The sequence below is a fragment of the Jaculus jaculus genome, chromosome X, assembly GCF_020740685.1.
Source record: "Jaculus jaculus isolate mJacJac1 chromosome X, mJacJac1.mat.Y.cur, whole genome shotgun sequence".
NCBI classification, from domain to species: domain Eukaryota; kingdom Metazoa; phylum Chordata; class Mammalia; order Rodentia; family Dipodidae; genus Jaculus; species Jaculus jaculus.
The window spans coordinates 33,912,841-33,935,468 of record NC_059125.1 but is presented as its reverse complement, the minus strand read 5'-3'; the positions used below and the strand labels follow the sequence as shown (position 1 = coordinate 33,935,468).

The following is a 22,628-nucleotide window of genomic DNA, read 5'->3' as shown; positions in this document are numbered from 1 at the left end:
GACATGTTTTATTTTTCTTTATAATCCCATCCATTTTATACATGTTTTTCTAATTTTCTTTTCACATATTAAAACTTAAGGATTGGGGCTGGAGAGATGGCTTAGCGGTTAAGCGCTTGCCTGTGAAGCCTAAGGACCCCAGTTCGAGGCTCGGTTCTCCAGGTCCCACGTTAGCCAGATGCACAAGGAGGCTCACACGTCTGGAGTTCGTTTGCAGAGGCTGGAAGCCCTGGCACGCCCATTCTCTCTCTCTCCCTCTATCTGTCTTTCTCTCTGTGTCTGTCGCTCTCAAATAAATAAACAAAAAATTAAAAAAAAAACTTAAGGATTGGCATGGTATAAACAAAGAGATGATGTAGGCATGCCTAGGCTAAGTAGGCATTCATGAAGAGGCAATGAAGTAAGACTAAGTTAATTTTTACTTGAATTATGTTATTGGATTTTATGATAAACTATGGGATAAACTGCAGAGATGGCTCACCAGTTAGACACTGATTGGCAACCCTACCTGCCTGGTTCATTTCTCCAGTATCTACATCAAGCCAGATGCACAAAGTGGCACATATGTCTGAAGCTCATTTGCAGTGGCAAGAGGTCCTTTAATGCCCATACTCACTCATTCTTTATCTCTCCCTCACGAATAAATAAAAGAAATTCTTTGGCTGGAGAGATTGCTTAGTGGTTAAGACACTTGCCTGAGAAGCCTAAGGCCCTATGTTAAACTCTCCCAAACTCACATAAACCTGATGCACATGCATCTGGAGTTTGTTTTCAGTGTGCCCATTCTCTCTCTTTGTCTCACTTTCTCAAATAAATGAATAAACTATTTTAAAAATAAAAAGAAATTCTTACAAAACACTTTATTTACATAAATGCATATTGTAGTTACCTTCTCATTGCTGGCACAAAGCACCTGGCCAAAAGCAGCTGCCAGGAGAAAAGTTTTTATTTTGGCTTATAGTCTTGAGAGGAAGTTTCATGATGGCAGGGGAAAGCATGGCATGAGCAGAGGCTGGGCATCACCTGTGCCACAACAACTGGAAAATAGTAGCAAGAATGAGCTAATTCTGGCAAGGAGGAGCTGGATATAAGACTCCAAAGCCTACCCCCAACAAGACACCTCCTGGGGAAGTCTTAACTTTCTAAACTGCCATCACTTTGGGAACAAACATTCAGAACACACGAGTTTTTTGGGGGGATATCTAATTCATGCTACCATATTTTTTATAACCATCTACATTTGGGTGCAGTGGTACACACCTATAATCTCAGGACTCAGGAATCTGAGATAAGAGGATCTCTCTGAGTTTGAGACCAGCCTGCTCTATAGTGTGTTCCAGGTCAGCCTGGGCTTGAGTGAGACCATTCCTCAAACAAACAAAACAATATGAAACACCCCCTAAGAGATTTTGTGATAAACTAGGGAACATCAAGGGCTGGAGAGATTGCTTAGTGGTTAAGCACTTGCCTGTGAAACCTAAGGACTCCAGTTTGAGGCTCAATTCCCCAGGACCCATGTAAGCCAGATGTACAAGTTGCCACATGCATGGAGTTTGTTTGCAGTGGTTGGAGGCCCTGGTGCGCCCATTCTCTCTCTCTGTCACTCTCAAATAAATAAATAAAATTAACAAAAAATAAAGAAATCTAGGGAACATCATAGGACATATGCAGTATTATGCTTCAAGAGGTGTAATATGCATTCCTTGAACTGCATCCATGTAAATTGTATAATCTGCTGAGTTTTGGAAAAATGTGTACACCCATGTAATCATCACCATATTCAGAATAAAGAATATTATGATCTTGGATGATTTTTGGACCTTTTACACTCAAACTTCTCCAACTCTTATTCCCAGGCAAACACCATTATACTTTTTATCACTATTAATTTCAGTTTTATTGAATTTCATGTAAGTATAGTTGTACTATGTTGACTTTTTATGGCTGGATTTTATGACCTACTGTGTATTTAAAATTCATCCATGCTCTTGGATATCACTCTTGTGAGTCATATGCCATTATATGGCTATCACACATTTTGTTTATTTGTTTACCTGTTGATAGACATTTAAGGAGCATTATGAATAAAGCTACTATGAATATTCTGTATAATCTTTGTGTGGGTGCATGTTTGAATTTTTTAGTAGGCAATGATCTGAATGCAACCACTATCTCTATGCAAATATGAACAAGATAGAGATATATGCCAATTCTAATTATTATATGTATTCATAATTATACATGAAATCATATATACCACATAAAAAATAACTTTGTTGGTGACCATATTTAGATGGTGCTAATCAATCAATCAACACTAATATTCCAAGAAGTTTTTGGTGCCACATAACAGGTCTGTATCTTCAGTGTTTCTTTTATCTATATTAACACTAACACTTGTTATCTTTTGTATTTTGCATTATGTTTTTGTATTGTATTTTAAGAATAGCCATTCCAGGGAGCTGGGGAGATTGCTTACTCAGTAAAGTGCTTGGTGTACAAGCATGAGGATCTGAGTTCATATTCTTAGCATCCATGTAGAAGCTGGGTATAGCAGCACATCCTGTAATCCCAGTGCAGTGGAGGCAGAGACAGGTGGATCCTTAGGGCTTCCTTATGAGCCAGTTTAGCTGAATATGTGAGCTCCATGTTCAATAAGAGACCCCAAATCAAAAATTAAATTGGACAGTGATTGAAAAAGATACCTGACATTGACTTTTTTGCTTCCGAATTCATGTACATGCACCCATCCACACACAAGCGCACACACACAACACACACACACACACACACACACACACAGACACAAATAATAGCCATTCAAACAGATTTGTAGTCTATTTAATTTATTGTGCATTTTGCAATTGAGTTATTTTTCATTCTTTATTTTTGTTTTTGTTGTTCTCTATGTTGAACATTAATTACTTATCAGATGTAGGACTTGAACCCATTTACTCTCATTTTGCAAATTGTCTTTTCTCTCTGAAAATTATTTCCTTTGTGCTTTAGTGTCATGTTAATAAAATATTGGCTACACCAATGTCATTACACTCTGTTCAGATGTTACAATAAAATATCTAATTTGTTTTGAGTTGATTATTGAATATAGTGAAAGATAGGGATATAGTTTCATCTTTTGCATGTAGATATCCAGTTTTCTGAGTATAATTTATTGCAGACACATCTTTTAACACCCTTATTTAAAAATCAGTTGGGCTGGGTGTGGTGGCGCACATCTTTAATCCCAGCACTTGGGAGGCAGAGGTGGGAGGATCATCGAGAGTTCGAGGACACCCTGAGACTCCATAGTGAATTCCAGGTCAGCCTGGACCAGAGTGAGACCCTACCTCGGAAAAACAACAACAACAACAACAACAAAAATCAGTTGGCTTCTTAACACTTTTTTTTTTTTTTTGAGGTATGGTTTCACTCTAGCCCAAGCTAACCTGGAATTCAATATGTAGCCTCAGGGTGGCCTTGAACTCATGGCGAGCCTTCTACCTCTGCCTCCTGAGTGCTGGGATTAAAGGTGTGCACCACCACACCTGGCCTAACATTTTGGTATTCTTATAACATATAAAGCTAGTATAAAATAGCACATTCTAGGAAGCTAGAAGGACTAGTTAACCAATAGTAGATTCAAGGCTCAGAAAAAATCTTCAAATAACTAATATATTTACACAAAGTTAAATCTAAAAGGGATGCATGACAGGTATTGGGTGTAAGCATCAAAATAACCAAGTTAAGAATTAAACAAAAGTATAGCCTAGGGACATAATATGTTTTTAAAAAGGCATACTATTTTCATTATTAATTGACAGTCATATAACTCAAGAAATTGATACAAAGAAACCAAGCAGATTTGTGTTAAGTTAATAAAGATAGTATCTGAATGAAAAACATCTTCTTGTTGCAGATACCTTTTTATTGTTGCTGGACAAAAAAAAAAAAAACTGACAAGAAACAACTTATTGGAGGAAAGACTTTATTTCAGCTTAGTGTTTCAAAGGAAAGTTTCATCATGGCATAGAAATCAGGGCAGAATAGAGACATCACACATCTTGTCACTTCAGCCAGGAGGTTGTAGCAATAGTGGACTAGGTAGTGAACACCCAGTAGGGCTAGTCCAATAAACTTCAATTTCCACCCTCCAATGACACACTACTCTAGCAAGGCTCTGCATCCCAAAGGCTTCATTAGCTGTGGTTTGAGGTTTAATCATAAACACATGAGGCAATGGGAACCATCTCATTCAAAGTACCACACTTTCCTATTCTTTTTTTGTCATAAAATATGTAGAATATTTAGTGGAATTTAAAAATAACATAAACTTAAGTACATACAGAGGAAAGAGGCCAAGAGTGTGGTTATTCAGTATTGTGTTGTATGAAGAGTTAAAATAACTGAAGGTCCTACAAATACTTTGGTAAAAATAACTTATGGTAGTGGAGATTTTAGTTATCTTAAGAATGTGAATAACTATTTTACATAAGAGGAATTAGACTGATTGTAGGCTTTAAGAGTCTATAATCCAGGTGGGGTAAAGCTCCTAGAACAGATAAGAAATAGCACTCCAGCTATTAGATTCGTTCAAATATAAATGTTCTTGCCTTGGGAGGTTTTAAATTACTGAACACTGGAGGTGTGTAAGTGTGGGTAAAATGATCTAGAATGTAACCTTGTTTGTATAATGACCATGATGGTACTAGTATAAGAGGATAATGTAAGTCAACATATCTCTATTAAAATTGGGGGTGGATTTCATTCAGCTTATTGGTTGACATTTCTGTTTCAACTAGCTAAAGAATTTCTCAAAAACAAATACTACATATGCTTCATGTTTTTATTTATAATATCAACCATAATATTTGACTCATGAAGGCATTTAATAATTTTTTGATAACTCAGTGAATGAATGGCTGGAGGTAACATCTAAGAGTATAGTACATTAGAAATATATGACACAATGTCAGTGAAAGGTTATACCATTGGTTATAAGCATTAATATTTTTTCCTAAGTTGCTTGCTCATTCAGGATATATATTCATACTCACAACAAAATTTATACTTAGCATATGAACTTATTGGTGAGTGCTTTGTGCATGCATGGATATGTGCAAGATCATGTGTGTCTGTGTATGATTGTGTGTATGCAGGTGCATGTATATGCATATGTATGTGAAAGCTTGAGGGGACATTGAGTACAATTCTTCTTAGGCGCCATCCATCTTTCTGCATGATTATGTGTTTGTAATATAGGCTTATGCATGTTTTTACCTTATGAGGGTGCACATGCACATGTATGAGTGCATGTGGAGTCTAGAAGGAAGAAGTAAGGCCAGAAGAATGATAAAGGTGTCTTCCTCATTGCTCTCAACCTTATTATTTGAGACAGGGTCTCTCATCACACCTGGAGCTCATTAATTTGGCTAGTCTATCTAGTCCACAAACCCCAGGGATCCTATCTCCATATCTACAGTGTTGGGATTACAAACACACACCACTGTGCCCATCTTTTACATGGATTCTGGAAATTGAACTCAGGTTCTCATGTTTCCAGAAAATTACTTTATTGACTGGGGTATCTCCTCATCCCTAGTAAGTTCTTTTCTAAAAAGAAATACCAGAAAAAAAGGACAAAAGCCTTTCCTCTTCATTTTTATTGCCAAACATGTTTTTTGAAGTTACCACTATTAAAATAATACTAAAACCTTACTAAATGCTCAAAAGACCAAAGTTATGGTGTAATCTCAGTATTAATATAATGTAATGAAATAAGACAAATTTAATCAGCTTATTGAAAGAATAACTCACCATTTAACAGTTGTCCAAAATATGTAAAGTAATGTAATATTTGCAAATATATTAATACAATGCATATTTGCATAAAAATAAAGAAAATCAAATGTTACTCTAATAGGCCCTAGAATGAGTGATATCTGATTTTAAAGCATTTTATAAAAGGAAAGAAAAAAATTAACTCATATTAATAACAATATCTTAGAGGAGAATAGTGATGTCTCAATAGTGATATATAAAAAGAAGTATTACTTAACATTGTTTTAAAAGTTCTGAAGATGAAGACTGACCTTAATCTTCTACAGCCTCTCTCTATCCCCCCCGCTCCTTTCTAGCTCTTTTATATTAGTTAACTTTTTTTTCCTTTTCTTAGTGAGCACTGACCTGTACCTCCCAGTATCAGCATGTGGCTATCATCCACAATGAGCTTTTTTTTTTTTTAATTTTTATTAATATTTTCCATGATTATAAAATATATCCCATGGTAATTCCCTCCCTCCCCACCCCCACACTTTCCCGTTTGAAATTCCATTCTCAATCATATTACCTCCCCATTACAATCATTGTAATTACATATATACAATATCAACCTATTAAGTATCCTCCTCCCTTCCTTTCTCCACCCTTTATGTCTCCTTTTCAACTTACTGGCCTCTGCTACTAAGTATTTTCATTCTCACACAGAAGCCCAGTCATCTGTAGCTAGGATCCCCATATGAGGGAGAACATGTGGCGCTTGGCTTTCTGGGCCTGGGTTACCTGACTTAGTATAATACTTTCCAGGTCCATCCATTTTTCTGCAAATTTCATAACTTCATTTTTCTTTACCGCTGAGTAGAACTCCATTGTATAAATGTACCACATCTTCATTATCCACTCATCTGTTGAGGGACATCTAGGCTGGTTCCATTTCCCAGCTATTATAAATTGAACAGCAATAAACATGGTTGAGCATGTGCTTCTCTGGAAATGAGATGAGTCCTTTGGATATATGCCTAGGAGTGCTATAGCTGGGTCATATGGTAGATCAATCTCTAGCTGCTTTAGGAACCTCCACAATGTTTTCCACAATGGCTGGACCAGATTGCATTCCCACCAGCAGTGCAGAAGGGTTCCTTTTTTTCCACATCCCCGCCAACATTTATGATCATTTGTTTTCATGATGGTGGCCAATCTGACAGGAGTGAGATGGAATCTCAATGTAGTTTTAATCTGCATTTCCCTGATGACTAGTGACGTAGAACATTTTTTTAGGTGCTTATATGCCATTCGTATTTCTTCCTTTGAGAACTCTCTATTTAGCTCCTTAGCCCATTTTTTGATTGGCTTGTTTGATTCCTTATTAGTTAACTTTTTGAGTTCTTTGTATATCCTAGATATTAATCCTCTATCAAATATATAGCTGGCGAAGATTTTTTCCCATTCTGTAGGTTGCCTCTTTGCTTTTTTCACTGTGTCCTTTGCGATGCAAAATCTTTGTAATTTCATTAGGTCCCAGTGGTTAATCTGTGGTTTTATTGCCTGAGCAATTGGGGTTGTATTCAGAAAGTCTTTGCCAAGACCAATATGTTGAAGGGTTTCCCCTACTTTTTCCTCTAGCAGTTTCAAAGTTTCCGGTCTGATATTAAGGTCTTTAATCCATTTGGACTTAATTGTTGTGCATGGCGAGAGAGAAGAATCTATTTTCATCCTTCTGCAGATATTTATCCAGTTTTCAAAACACCATTTGCTGAAGAGGCTGTCTCTTCTCCAATGAGTATTTTTGGCATTTTTATCAAATATCAGGTGGCTATAGCTACTTGGGCTTACATCTGGGTCCTCTATTCTGTTCCACTGATCTACATGTCTGTTTTTGTGCCAGTACCATGCTGTTTTTGTTACTATGGCTCTGTAGTATAGGTTAAAATCAGGTATGGTGATACCACCAGCCTCTTTTTTGTTGCTCAGTATTATTTTAGATATTCGAGGTTTTTTATGATTCCAAATGAATTTTTGGATTGTTTTTTCTATTTCCATGAAGAAAGCCTTTGGAATTTTGATAGGGATTGCATTAAATGTTTAGATTGCTTTAGGTAAGATTGCCATTTTCACGATATTGATTCTTCCAAGCCAGGAACAAGGGATGTTTCTCCACTTTCTAGTGTCTTCTGCAATTTCTCGCTTGAGTGTCTTAAAGTTCTCATTGTATAGATTCTTTACTTCCTTAGTTAGGTTTATTCCAAGGTATTTTATTTTTTTTGATGCAATTGTGAATGGGAGTGATTCTCTGATTTCATCCTCTGTGTGTTTGTTGTTAGCATATACGAAGGATACTGATTTCTGTGTATTTATTTTGTATCCTGCTACATTGCTGTAGGTTTTGATCAGCTCTAACAGCTTGCTAGTAGAGTCTTTAGGGTCCTTTATGTATAGAATCATGTCATCTGCAAATAATGATAACTTGATTTCTTCCTTTCCAATTTGTATCCCTTTTATGTGTGTCTCTTGCCTTATTGCTATGGCTAAGACTTCCAAAACTATATTAAATAGAAGTGGAGACAGTGGACACCCTTGTCTTGTTCCTGATTTTAGTGGAAAAGCTTCCAGTTTTTCCCCATTTAGTAATATGTTGGCTGTAGGCTTGTCATAAATAGCCTTTATTATATTGAGATATGTTCCTTCTATTCCCAGTCTCTGTAGGACTTTTATCATGAAGGGATGTTGGATTTTGTCAAATGCTTTCTCTGCATCTAATGAGATGATCATGTGATTTTTGTCCTTCAACCCATTTATGTAATGTATTACATTTATAGATTTGCGTATGTTGAACCATCCCTGCATCTCTGGGATAAAGCCTACTTGGTCAGGGTGAATGATCTTTTTGATATACTCTTGTATTCTGTTTGCCAATATTTTGTTGAGAATTTTTGCATCTATGTTCATGAGGGAGATTGGTCTGTAATTTTCTTTTTTTGTTCTATCTTTGCCTGGTTTTGGTATCAGGGTGATGCTGGCCTCATAGAAGGAGTTTGGTAGGATTCCTTCTTTTTCTATTTCCTGGAAAAGCTTAAGAAGCAATGGTGTTAGCTCTTCCTTAAAAGTCTGGTAAAATTCAGCAGTGAATCCATCCGGGCCTGGGCTTTTTTTAGTTGGGAGATTATTGATAACTGCTCGGATCTCCATGTTTGTTATAGGTCTATTTAAGTGATTAATCTCATTTTGATTTAATTTAGGTAGGTCATATAGATCAAGGAAATCATCCATTTCTTTCAGATTTTCATACTTTGTGGAGTATATGCTTTTATAGTATGTCCCTATAATTTTTTGAATTTCTCTGGAATCTGTTGTGATGTTACCTTGTTCATCTCTGATTTTATTAATTTGTGTCTCTTCTCTCTTTCTTTTGGTCAGATTTGCTAAGGGTTTATCAATCTTGTTTATCCTTTCAAAGAACCAACTCTTTCTTTCATTAATTCTTTGGATTGTTCTTTTTGTTCCTATTTCATTAACTTCTGCCCTAATCTTTATTATTTCTTCCCGTCTACTACTTTTTGGTTTGCCTTGTTCTTCTTTTTCCAAGGCTTTAAGGCGAAGCATTAGGTCGTTTACTTGCAACCTTTCTAATTTCTTAATATAAGCACTTAAGGCTATAAATTTACCTTTTAGAACTGCCTTCATTGTGTCCCAGAGATTTTGGTATGTTGTGTTCTCATTATCATTTGACTCTATAAATTTTTTTATTTCCTTTTTGATTTCTTCATTGACCCACTCATCATTTAGTAGTGTATTGTTTAGTTTCCATGATTTTGTGTATGCTCTATAGCCTTTCTTGCTACTGATTTGTAATTTAATTCCATTGTGGTCAGATAGAATGCAAGGAATTATTTCAATTTTCCTGAATTTGTTAAGATTTGCTTTGTGTCCTAATATATGGTCTATTTTAGAGAATGTTCCATGTGCTGCTGAAAAGAATGTATATTCTGCAGCCTTTGGATGAAATGTCCTGTATATATCGGTTAGGTCCATTCCTTCTATGACCTCATTTAGTCCAGATGCCTCTCTGTTTATTCTTTCCCTGGATGACCTGTCAATTGATGAGAGTGGGGTGTTAAAGTCACCCACCACCACCGTGTTTGGTGTTATCTGTGACCTTAGTTCTAATAGTGTTTGTTTGACGAATTTGGGAGCCCCCATGTTAGGTGCATATATGTTTAGGATTGTAATGTCCTCCTGTTGTAGTGTGCCCTTAATCAATATAAAGTGACCTTCCTTATCTTTTTTGACTAACTTCGGACTAAAGTCCACCCTGTCTGATATTAGGATAGCAACCCCTGCTTGTTTTCTAGGCCCATTTGCTTGAAACACCGTCTTCCAACCTTTCACCCTAAGATAATGTCTATCCTTTGTAGAAAGGTGAGTTTCTTGAAGACAACAAATTGTAGGATCCTGCTTTTTAACCCAGTCTGCAAATCTATGTCTTTTCGTTGGGGCATTGAGACCGTTGATATTAAGAGATATTATTGAAAGGTGTGTATTTATGTTTGCCAATTGTGTGTGTGTGTGTGTGTTACTTGTTCTACCTGTGCTCTCTTCTGTTAACTGGTATTTGAGTATGGCTGGTTTTTTCTAGGTTCCTTATATGTGTGCTTTTCCTTTTGTTCAGCATGGAGGATTCTATCAAGTATTTTCTGTAGAGCTGGTTTTGTCTTCAGATATTCCTTTAACCTGCTTTTGTCATGGAATGTCTTTATTTCTCCATCTATTTGGATGGATAACTTTGCAGGATAAAGTAACCTTGGTTGACAGTTGTTATCTTTCAGAACTTGGAATATATCACTCCAGGCCCTTCTGGCTTTAAAAGTTTGTGTTGAATAATCTGCTGTAATCCTGATGGGCTTGCTTTTGTAGGTAACTTGATTTTTCTCTCTAACTGCTTTCAATATTTTTTCTTTGGTTTGTGTGTTTGGAAGTTTGAGTATAATGTGGCGAGGAGAGTTTCTTTCTGGGTTTTGTCTGGCTGGGGTTCTAAAGGCTTCCTGTATCTGTATTGGCACCTCTTTCCCAATTTGGGGAAAATTTTCCTCTATGATTTTGTTGAAGATGCCTACTATGCCTCTGGAGTGGAATTCTTCTCCTTCTACTATGCCCTGAATTCTTATATTGGATCTTTTCATAGTGTCCCGAATATCTTGAAATTCCCACTCATACTTTTCTATAAGTTTGTCTTTCTCTTTGTTGGACTGCATTAGGTCTGCCACCTGATCTTCTAGCTTAGATATTCTGTCCTCTCCCTCATCCATCCTACTGGTGAGATTTTCTACAGAGTTTTTTATTTCATTAACTGTGTTCTTCATTGCTAGTAATTCTGACTGGTTTTTCTTTATTATTTCTATTTCTCTATTTATGTCTTGTATTGCCTTCTTTATTTCATTAAATTGGTGTCCTGCCTCTTCTTTGATTCCTTTGATTTCCTCTTTGATTTCCTCTTTGATTTCTTCTTTGATTGTTTTCATGTGTTCTTTGACCTCTTTGAACATATTTATAATTATTCTTTTGAACTCTTTCTCAGGCATTTCCTCTAACTCTTTCTCACTGGAGGACATTTATGATGCATTAATACTTTTAGGTGGATTTATATCGTCTTGCTTTTTAGTGTTTCTTGTGTTATAATGTATATATTTTTGCATCTTGGATTAAGTTAATGCTTGGATTTTCTAGCTAGCTGTGTATTCTTAGCTGTATCAATTGATTTGATGTAATATATTTTCAGGGTAGGACCTTAAGGTATTAGGTGTGGCTCTTAAGACTCTCAGAGTATCTACAAAGATGTTCTTAGGGGTTGAGTTTCCCTGCTATAGGAGTATTCAAGCAGGCTGAGTGGAATAATATACTGGTAGATTCTAAAATTTAACTAAACACTGTACCCATTCCATCAAAAACAGCCCCGAGTATGTATGCAAGAGTAGTTATTATAATGACCAGATCCTCTATCAACAAAGAGGTTTAGATTTCTGGTCTGTTGTGGTATCCAAGTCAGCTTGTGACCAAGTGAGACCCTTCCCTGGTGCAATCCCAGTTACCTTGGGTGATTGTGGTCTCAGTCAAGTTGCTGCCTGGGTCGTCGGGCTGCTGTTCTGATTTCTGGAGCTGGGCACTTGCTTTTCCTACGGGGCAAACTGAGCCGCTGCTGCCGCCTCTGCAGCTGTTGTAGCTGCCACCCCCGGAGCCACCACCGCTGCTGAAGCTGCCGTTGCCGTGTCCACCGCTGCTGCTCACCCCGAAGCCGCTGCTGCGGGATCTGCCACCGCTGCCGCTCCTGGGTCCGCTGCTGCTGGGGCCACTGGTACCGGTGCTGGAGCCGCTGAAGTTGCTGCCGAATTCTGCTCCTGCTTGGGTCCCGCCGTCAGCCCAAGTTGGCGTGGCCGGGTCCCGGGCCGCTGTTGTGTTCGCTGGAGCTGGGTTCAGGCGGCGGGGGAGGGGAGGGAGCCGCGGCTCCTCTGGTTGTATCGCTTCTCCACGTGTGCTTTTACCTCACGGTCTGCTCCTCCCTCCGTTGCTCGCTGCCGCTCTCCCCTCACGTTTCCCGAGTTGCGGAGAGCGCGGTGTGAGGGGAAAATCCCGCACCTGGCTTGTCCTGTGGCTCGAGCCTAGAGTCCGGCGGTTTTCTGCCGCTCCGCGGTTGCGGCGGGTAGCCGAGCCGCCCTGTAGCCGCTGTTCCCGCCTGTGCAGGCTCTGGATGCTCTATAACTCTTCCACTTCTCCGCTGCCGCCTCAACTTCCTATACACCTCACTTTTTAGTAAAAGTGTGTATTTTGCTGAGTTTTTTTTGGTCTTCCCCCCCCCCAGGCTGCTTTGGCGTGGTACCTACGCCGCCATCTTAACCGGAAGTCCCCACAATGAGCTTTTGACCAGAGAGACCTACAGGGTTTCCTAAAAGAAAGACAGATTTCTGTCAGAGTACTTGATGACCCACCAAAGGTTAGTGGTAATACCCTACTGTTGAAGACACCTTATGTGGTTGACATATAAAATGGAATGGCATGGTTGGAAGCTGGAAGAGAGTCAGTCCCCAGACAGTCAGCACGTCTAGTGCCAGATGCTACATGGGTGATTGGAGGAAAATGACAAATATCTGTCCAAGCAACTCATAGTCTCACCTACTTAGCAGCAAATAACCTGTTGTGATGCTCACAGAAGTGCAATAGTGGCACACGGCCATGGTGGGAAACCAACTGCTCTTGATTTGGTTAACTGATTTCCCTCAGTGGTATAGGACCCATAGCTGGAGCTGGGAAGTCAGAACCATATCCAAACATAATCCCACTCTCCACTATCAAGCAACCACCAATTGTGGGCTACAAGAGGGCCTACACCTATTAAATTCTCTATAAAAAAGAAAGGGTTATCTCATTTGTCTGGTGCTAACTCCCTCTCCATTGGAGAATGTACTTCTTTTTTTCAGATAGATGTAGATCCTAAGAAGAGTGCCACCCCAACATACCTCAAAAGGTCCCTAGCTGAAACTAAGAACAATTGGTGAAACAAGCAAGGGTGCTGTTTTCTTGGTGAACCAGGTACCAGCACAAGGGTGAAGGAGATCAACACAAAGAAAAGTCAACTCCTACCAAATCAGAGAGCCAGAGCCCCAGAGGCCCCCAACACCTCATCACTGAAGCAGACCAAAAAAGAACCCAACATGGCTCAGGGAAATTTTGCAGAAGTGGGGGCGGAAAGAATGTCAGAGCCACATGTTGGGCCATGATAGGCAGACATTTATCCTACCCATAACTGTGGGCTAACTCCAGAATGCATGACCCATATACTTCAATATGGAGGGGCTGAGGTAGGTAATGGATGAGCCTAATAATGGTGCCAAATTGACTGTATTAGCTAAGTACAAAGGTAATTAATAAAAAAGTTCTGAAAAAAAAAAAACAAACACAAAAGAGTTTGAATTGAAATAGATATAAAAGGTAGGAACACAAATTAACCAACTAAATCCTGGTAATTTCAGCATATTGGCTGGATTTTAGAAAACAAATTTATAAACATAAGGAGTTTTTTCAAAAATTTTACTTAATTTTATATTTATTTATTTTTATTTATTTGAGAGAGAGAAACAAAGAGAATGGGTGTACCAGGGCCTCCAGTCACTGCAAACAAATTCCAGATGCATGCGCCGCTTTGTGCATCTGGCTTACATAGGTCCTGGGGAATTGAACCTGGGTCCTTCGTCTTTGCAGGCAAGTGCCTTAACTGCTAAGCCATCCCTCCAGCCCAGCAGCTTTTTTGGTAACAGAAATAGCCGATCAAAAGATTTTATGTAATAAAGTAATCAATTTGAAATAGAAAAAAGAACATAAGTATTAGCATAATCTAAATTTCACAAGAATAATACTTGTCATTAATTTGTAAAAATGCTAAGAACTACCATGAGAATCAATAAGATAATTGGAAAATGGTATGAACCGATTACAAAAAGGAAGAATAAATCATTAGCAAATAGGTGAATGACTTTTACCTGTTATTTTGGAAATCACGATAACAAAAGTTTGAGCAAACTAGTAAAATTTTGTCTTATAGATTTCTCTTATAGATTCTAGAAAGATAAAAATCATTGCCCATAAATTATGGTAGAAGACAACATTGCATCCTCCTTTGTGACAGTATTCTGTAAGGAAGATACATCAAAAACCTAATAATGTTATGCCCTTTAAGGAAGTGATTCTTCTTCTGGAAACAAACCAAAATATAGATAATGACTGAAGTATAAAGATATTGACTTCAATATCTGTTCTAAGAGTAAAGAAAGAAGCAATACAAATGTTGAATAATAACTGAAGAGTTGCCCAAACTTTGGAACACCCATATATCAGGAGTGCTATTTAACCTCTGAAATGTGTTTACAAAGATCTTCAATTGCAAGAATTGCTTAGAATGTAAAAATCAAGATGAAAAATTATTCACACCTGCATGCAAACAGTATGTTCTTAAACATTTCAAAATATGTAAAAATAACTAGGTAAAAGGAAATGCAGATAGTGCCAATTCCTCATGATCGAATTATGGAGAATGTGATTGTAATATTTATATTTCCTCTCTTCCATATAAGGACCACATATTGTTGTTTTTATCAGAAAAATATTTCATGATAACGATTATTCTTTTTTTTTTTTTTTTTTTTGGTTTTTCAAGGTAGAGTCTCACTCTAGCCCAGGCTGACCTGGAATTCACTATGGAATCTCAGGGTGGCCTCGAACTCATGGCAATCCTCCTACCTCTGCCTCCCGAGTGCTGGGATTAAAGGCATGCGCCACCACGCCCGGCTTTTGATAATGATTATTCTTAAAGTGAAGGACAAAAAGAAACTATATAAAGGAAAAATGATAAGAACTTGTTGTGGTCAGATTCATGTTGCTGACAGAAATCACCTGACCAAGAGCAGCTTTGGGGGAAAGAAAAGGTTTATTTTGGCTTACAGACTCGAAGGGAAGCTCCAGGATGGCAGGGGGAAACGATGGCATGAGCAGAGGGTGGATATCACCCCCTGGCCAACATAAGTTGGAATAGAAACAGGAAAGCATGCCAACTACTAGCAAAGGGAAGCTGGCTATAACACCCATAAGCCTGCCCCCAAGAATACACTACCTCCAGGAGGAACTAATTCCCAAATTTTCATCAGATGGGAACCTAGTGTCACAACACCTTAGTTTATGGTAGATACTTAAATCTAACCACAAACCATAATATATCAAGGTTTCTTATGACCTCCTGATAGGTTCATCTTGAACCTGGTGAAGACACCCAGTTGGCAAATGCAAATCCCAGAATAGAATATGGAGGAGCAATCTGAGTTGTAAGTGCAGAAACATCAATATACCCATGTTAGTTAAAGTTACCATTGGCAGACCCTTGGACAATTAAGCCCCTCTGGTTCTGTTTTCTCCTTAATACAATTGGGATGATAATAGGAGCTGGGGGCTATTGTAAGCATTAAATGAGATAATACAGGCTGACCTACTACATAAACATTAGCTACTGTTAATCGTATTAACACTGATTAGAGTGACCCAGAGATAATGGTTAACAAGAAGAGGGATAGGCAGAGCTTGGGGATCTGCCCACATTCATCAGTTCTTAATATTTTGCTTTGATTCTCTTTACATGTGGCAGGCTAAAAATTTCAGACAATTAATATAGATCCTCCATAATTCCTGGATCAGACCTTCACCAATGACTGATAAGATTGGTGGATAAATACCTTAACTCTCAAGCTACACAAAAAAGATAATTATAGGGGCTGGAGAGATGGCTTAGCAGTTAAGGCATTTGCCTGCAAAGCCAAAGGACCACAGTTCAATACCCCAGAACCCATGTAAGCCAGATGCACAAGGGGGCACATGTGTCTGGAGTTCGTTTGCAGTGGCTGGAGGCCATGGCATGCCAATTCTCTCTCTCCCCCTCTCTCTGCCTCTTTCTTTCTACCTCTCTCAAATAAATAAATAAATAAATAAAAATAAAGTGTTTTTTTTTTTTTTTTTAAGAAAAAGGATAAGTATATTCCAGTTGCCCAAGTGTTTACTGGCCTGATATGTAACATGTTTTCTTGGCTGCTTTATTTTCCCTGTCTTACTTCCTCAATTTCTTATTGCATTATGTCCCCAGCAAATATTTTTTTTGTTAAAAACTGTTTATTTCTACCTTTCCTGAGTCTTCAGACATCGCTCAGGACCATTCAGGGGACGTCTCCACCCACTCGGTGGCCTGAGCGGTGGGAGATGCAGACCAGTCCTCAGTGGCCGGCTGAGCACTCCAGTTTTCTGTTGGGAACTGCTGGATAGGCACAGAGGGCACCTGTACACCTTCAGACCGGTTTGCCACCTCAGGCTGGGCAGCAGTGAACTCAGGAGCCGGCACGGTCCATTCTCCCTGGAACTCCTCCTTGGTCACGGCCTTCTCGGCAGCAGCCTGCTCCTCTTTCTCAATCTCTTCAGGTTCTCTGTAGTACAGGTCGGGCATGACCTCCCAGGGATGCTCCCGGGAGATGGTGCCATGCATGCGAGACTTCCCGGGCCAGCATCCACCACATGAGACCCACGGAAGGAGCACCCTTGTTGTTACAGGGGATGGCAATGTCCACATAGTGCAGAGGAGAGTCTGTGTTACACAGAGCAATGGTAGGCAGGTTGACTTAGGACACCTCTGTGAGAGGCTGGTGGTCTGCCCCGGGGTCAGTCGCCACCAGAAGACGAGGCTCCGGGAAGGCTGCCTGGATCTGGTTCGTGAAGTTCCCAGGGGTGAAGCGGCTGGCGATGGGCGTGGCTCCGGTGGCAGCAGCAAACTTCAGCAGGTGCGCTGGCCCGTGTTCCTGGAGGGTATCACACTGACGTCAGCAGGGTTCTCAATGGCAACGATGGCGCGAGCTGCCAGCAGCAACTTTTCCCAGGTCCTCTTCAGGTTGATGATGTAGATGCCGTCACTCTTCCTCTTGTAGATGTACTGCTCCATCTGGAAGTCAAGGTTGGTGCCACCTAGATGGGTTCCTGCTGCAAGGAATTTGAGGACATCCTCCTCCTTCATTTGCAGGACATCGAGGGTTCTGGACATTGTGTTAGCTTCCCCTTTAAGTTACGTCGGGAATGGAGACAACACCGTATGGACCCCTAAGAGGGTAACGTGGAAAAGCCCCAGCAAATAATTTGAATGCAAATTCCTGTCTCAGGCTTTGCTTATGAGTGAGCCAAATTAAGGGAGCCCAGTATGAAATCTTATCCTAGAACTACAGCCTAACGATGGTTGGTAAAGAGAAAACAGCACGACTAGAGAATGGACAGATAGAGGTAGATAGCATAAAACTGTTCTAAAACCCAATGTAAAGTAGAATTTCCAGAGCAAGGTAGCAGGAAATAGCACCAAATGCTACTGGAGATGAGATACAAAAAGAACTGGAAATTGTTCATCTGAGTTGGCATCAATGAGGAGCTAGGTGACCCCTGCCAGCAGAATTTTGGTATAGTGGTGGTCGAAACCAGATGGCAGTGGGTTGAGGAAATGAATGGGAGGAGAAAAAGTAGAGGCAGCCAGTACTCATTTGGAAAGTCTGACTATGAAAGGAGAGAGGGGGAGAGGCAGAGAAGGAAAGAGACAGAAAGGGAAAAAGAAAGGGAAGGAGGGAAAGAGAGAGAACACTATAGGTACACAAGAAAGTTTTAATTCCATTTTTAAGATGGAGAGATTTGGGTATACTCTAGTTTGATGATGATACAATAAGTTGAAATATAGTTAAAATCATTTTCAACATCATGCTGTAATCAGTACAGTATTCCAAGAATTGCCCAATATTTTAGCTTTATCAACAGTTTTATTGATCATCTACTGTCTTCATAGTATTGCTTAGTATTGAGGAAACAAAGAAGTAAGTACATGATAATTCCAGATCTCAGAAAGATGCTCTAATGCTGGACCTGGTGGTGTAGGCTTGCAATCTCAGCTACCTGGGAGGCTGAGGCAGAAGGATCATAAATTCAAGCCAGAGCCAGCCTGTGCAGCCTACATAAAATATTTTAAAAGATAGAGATATAGCTCACTGGTAGAGTGTCTACCTAGCATGCATTAAGTTCAATTCCCAGTACAAGTAAAGTGAGGGAAGAAAGGGGTACTTGAACATGGACTGGTGGTTTGGGGTCAATGGGGAAGGATTAGGAATGGAGGATCTAGGCAGTCTGGGGTCAGTGATAGGAGGAAGTTTTCCTTATTTAAATCTAGTATTATGTATGTGCCTTGCTGTTTCAAAGATAAAGCATGCTTTAGAAAAAGTTAAAAATGATAGAACATGATAAGAAATGAGAGATCCAATTAATAGCTACTTTTGTTATAATATGTAAATTTATTGAATGGTAATAATTATTTTACTATGTAAATAAAAATTTAATATTGTATTTCTTAAGTACATACAATAAAATAAATAAAAATTGTGTACTTTACCTACTTTATCAGTTCAAAGGAAGGATGGAATAGGTGGATTTGGAGTGTGGTTAATAGCAGGTTAGAAACATAGAATCCTTTCATCCCCACCTCAAGGAATTAGGGGGATGGAGAAATCATAAGCTCAGGAGATTTGGCAAGATAGAGAGGAGGATCCAAAAGGGGAAATTATGAGATGGGTAAAAGAAGCTAACAAAAAATCTACTGAGAGTTTGAATTCTAAACTAAATGTTAAAACTTGGATTTTCCATGTTCCACCTTCCTGATTGAATGGCCTCCGGGTCCCTACTCCCAGATCCCCTGTTGCAGAGGGTGCACACTCCAAGTGAGTAAGCCAGATTTACCTGTTCCCCACCCACCTCCCAGTTCCCTGGTATCAGTTCCCTTGCTATTGGCTTGAGGCAGACTGGTTCCTGTGTGTGGGCTGTGGAAGCAGGCCTTTTGCTCCATATTCCTGATTGACTGGCCCCTGGGTGCCCAAATCCCTATTCCCTGGAGTCAAAGGGTACATGGACCACTTTAGGATCAGGCCTCTTGCTCCTGGCTCTCCAGCTTCCTGGCTTCTGATTGCCCAATCCCTGATCCTGGTGTGCTGAAGAGTGAGTGCAAGTGGATTAAGTAGTCCATAGCTCCTTGATGTACTTGCAATCTCCACAATCTGTGTATCTGTTGTGATAACCCCATTGTCCACAAATCCAAATCACATTGAAAACAGAATGCTCACTGAAGAACTGACAAGGACAAATACTTATTTCCCCTCAATAAAATAAAATGTTTCCCCAAGATGGGTAGAGCACAATGCAAAAAACCAACAAAAGTCAGAAAACAGAGATCTCCACCAAGGATTCCTGGTCCCACAATATAAGCCTCCAATTAAATCATAGAGAAATCAACAATGTAAAGCAATGTAATGTTGATCAAAAGAATTGCTGAACTGGAAGCAAAACTTCAAAAAACCAACAATCATGTAAATGAAATTGAGCATAAGCATTCTTTAGAGGACTCAGCTTTTGTCACTAGGCTTAAATTAATTGAAGAAAATCATAAAAGCCACAAAAGAGATATAAATGAATTGATGGTGAGTCAACAAATGAAAGATATCAATAATGAATTCCAGGACGCATCAAGAAAATCAAACCTCAAACTGAAATCATACCTCAAAAAAGAGATGGACACAATGCAAAATATCACAACAGAAAACAAAAATCAAGTAGAGCTTTAAAAAAAAATTTTTGGAAGCCCTCACAGAGTCATTCATGTGCAGCACAGAATATCTTAGTTAGAGGACAAGACAGAAAAATTGGTCAAGAGTCAAAAAACTTAGCTTATTTCAAAAAATCACATGAACAGAATATGAAGGAACAGCAGGATACCCTAAAATGACCAAACAACTGGATCGTGGGCATAACATAAGGAGAAGAAATGCATACCAGAGGCATAGAGTACATATACCCAAATTATTGATGAAAAGGCCCATCCAGACACAAGAAGCTAACTGAACACCAGATAGGACCAAAGAAGAAACTCTCCAAGGCACATTATAGTTAAAACTCTTAACAATGAAAACAAAGAGAAAGTGCTAAAAGCAGCAATGTAGAAACAATTCACTACATACAAAGACAATCTCATCAAAATTACCTCAGATCCCTCAGTGGAAGCCCTGAAAGCCAAATTGGCCTTGAATGGAGCACTTCAAAATCTAAAAATATATGGCTTCCAACCCAAGATACTCTACCCAGCAAAAGTGTCCCTTATAATAGATGGTGAAAGGAAAACTTTCCATGAAAATAGTCAACTCTATTATTATATGATCACAAAACCCATCCTACAGAGAATAATTCAGTGAATACTCCACACAGAAGAGTCAAACAACTAGTCTCAAGAGCCTACAAGAAGAATATTACAATAACCACAATTAGAGAAGGCTCAAAAAAGTACAGGTCTATGAGCGAAGCCTAAGTCCAGGTGTGCAGGGCTTGGAGAAGGAGTGGCCTCCTGTAGCCCGGGGGTTCCTTAGCCATTCCTGGCAGCTCAGGTCTGTCTCCTGAAGGCTCCAACCTGTGCCTGGCAGTGCCTGACACCCTTGCACCTCAGCCAAGCCACAGCTGAAACCACAGAGGAATTGGAGAGACAAGCATGAGTGCTGCTTCCATGCTGTTTCTGATAATCAGCACCAGGGTGTAGGAGACAGACCCTGGGGACCCAATGAAGGCACTCCTAAAGGGAAAATTCATAGTGCTAAATGCTGGAGAGAGAGAGAGAGACAGAGAGAGGGAGAGAGGGAGGGAGAGAGGGAGGGAGATCCCAAATTAATAATCTAACGGTCTACCTAAAGGCATTGGAAATATAAGAAGAATACAACCCTAAGAGCTCCAGACAGAAAGAAATAACCAAGATTACAGCATAAATTAGTGAACTAGAAACTGAGAAAACAGTTAGCAAAATTGATGAAATGAAGAACTGGTTCTTTGAAGAAATAAACAAGATTGATAAACCTCTGGCCAATTTGATCAACCCAAAAAACAAAGAAAAAACAAGAAAAGAGAAGTTTCAAGTTCACAAAATCATAAATAAAAAAAAGAGGTCACAATGGACATCAATTAAATTGAAAGAATCATCAGGACATAAATACCAAACCCCTATTCCACAAAATTGGATAATCTGCAAGAAATTGATGAATTTTTGGACACATATAACCTACTAAAATTGATAGTAGAGCAGATTAATCTCCTAAAGTAACCTATCACATCCATTCCATTCAGATTGAAAAAATAATAATCCTCCTCCCCCCAAAAAGGCCAGGACCAGATGGCTTCTTGGCCAAATTCTATCAAACCTTTATTGAAGAACTGAAACCAATTTTTCTCAAACCATGTCACATAATGTGAGAACAGGGAATGCTCTCCAACTGCTTTTATGAAGCTAGCATTACCATAATACCAAAACCATACAGAAATACAAGAAGAAAAAAAAAACTATAGGCCTATATCCCTGGTGAACTTAGATGCAAAGCTCCTGAACAAAATCCTTGCAAATGGAATTCAACAACATATTAAAAGCATTATCCACCTTGATGAATTAGGCTTAATCCCAGGGAGGCAAGGATGGTTCAACATGTGGAAATTAGTCAATGTTATACATGAAATAAATACACTTAAGCACAAAAACCACTTAATAATTTCTATACATTCAGAGATGGCCTTTGACAAAATACAATACCGCTTCATGGTCAAAATGCTGGGGAGATTGGGAATCTCTCCATGGGAAAATGGGGAAAGACTGAAGGAGTTCCCATTGAGACTGGTAACAAGAAGAGGGTGCCCACTCTTACCATTGCTCTTCAATATAATACTAGAAGTCCTAATGCAAGCAATAAGAAGAAAGAAATAAAAGGGATAAAAATTGGAAAGGAAGAAGTCAATTTAGACCTATTTGCAGATGACATGAACATATATACAAGTGACCCAAAATTCTCCATCTTAAAACTTCTAGATGTGATTAATTCTTTCAGTAAAGTGGCAGGATGCAAAATGAACACACAAAAATTAGTAGCCTTTCTATATGCAAAGGACAAATATACAGAGGCTGTCCCATTTTCAACAGCATCAAAAAATTAAATTCCTTGGAATAACACTAACCAAGCATGTGAAAGACCTATAAAACAAAAACAAAATAAAACAACAGCAACAACAAAAATACTGAAGGATAAAACTGGAGATGTTGAGAAGATGGAAAGATCTCCCATGCTCCTGGATAGGCAGAATTAATGTTGTGAAAATGGCAATTCTACCAAAAGCATATTACAGATTAAATGCATTACCAATAAAAATTTCAGCATCAAGGCCGGGCGTGGTGGTGCATGCCT

At 39.0% G+C, this 22,628-nt stretch overlaps 1 pseudogene; it reads right to left on the bottom strand.

Annotated features, from left to right (window-relative positions):
- Nucleotides 1-16,489: 16,489 nt before the first annotated feature.
- LOC101613123 lies at nucleotides 16,490-17,397 on the bottom strand (annotated as a pseudogene).
- Nucleotides 17,398-22,628: the final 5,231 nt, after the last annotated feature.